Below are 819 nucleotides of genomic sequence, written 5' to 3' on the forward strand. Positions count from 1 at the left end.
AAGGTCTGGGCCACCTCGCGCAGCCGCAGCAGCTGATGGTCCAAGTGCACCGCACGCGGGTCTAGTCGGTCTGAACTGGGTGCACCATGGAAGATGCTCGCACCGTCCACATGCGTGCGACGTAGCTCGTCGATTTCGTCTACGCGGCGCTTTGTACAAACACCTTTACGTTAGGAAGCGCTGGCTATAGCTTCTTCTCAACCAAACGTCGACTGGTCAAATGGACTATCGATGACACTCGTAGTGCATTCACCTAGAGGTTATGGATATGGGATCCTCGCGCTGGGAACTGCCAATATCGCAAGCATCCCTCACTACCTGCTAGCAGTCGCATTGCCCGAGTCGAACGATGGCTAATAGCAGTTACCGTCCTCTAGTTGGAGGTCATGCACGGGTGTATGGGGTTGCACGTCGAACGAGAAAGAGGTTGTCGGTGGATCGTGCGCATTTGGCGGGAAATCCCGACATACCTCGGTAATCCGATATTTGGAATATGTATTGTTGGAGTACACATCTTTGGTCAGTTCCCCCTGGCGCCACTACAAGCCTGGACGAGATGGCGCGCTAGGCAAATATAACGACCGGGTGGAAGCGCAGCCAATGCACGGGAAGAGCACCTTCTGTCGGTCATGGACCACGTGCTGCACCTTACTACAGTGGATTGTGACGTCGAGATAGAGCGACAAGTGCGCGCTAACCAGTTCAAGAGTTACCCCAAAACCAGCTAACTGTAGTGGCGGTGGTGGTGCTCTCGGTGAGGCACGCGTCGCTAGCGAGAGCGAGCCAGCATAATTCACTTTTTCAAATTTCGTGTATCAA

This window comes from Saprolegnia diclina (assembly GCF_000281045.1).
Source record: "Saprolegnia diclina VS20 unplaced genomic scaffold supercont1.18, whole genome shotgun sequence".
Lineage (NCBI taxonomy): Eukaryota > Oomycota > Saprolegniomycetes > Saprolegniales > Saprolegniaceae > Saprolegnia > Saprolegnia diclina.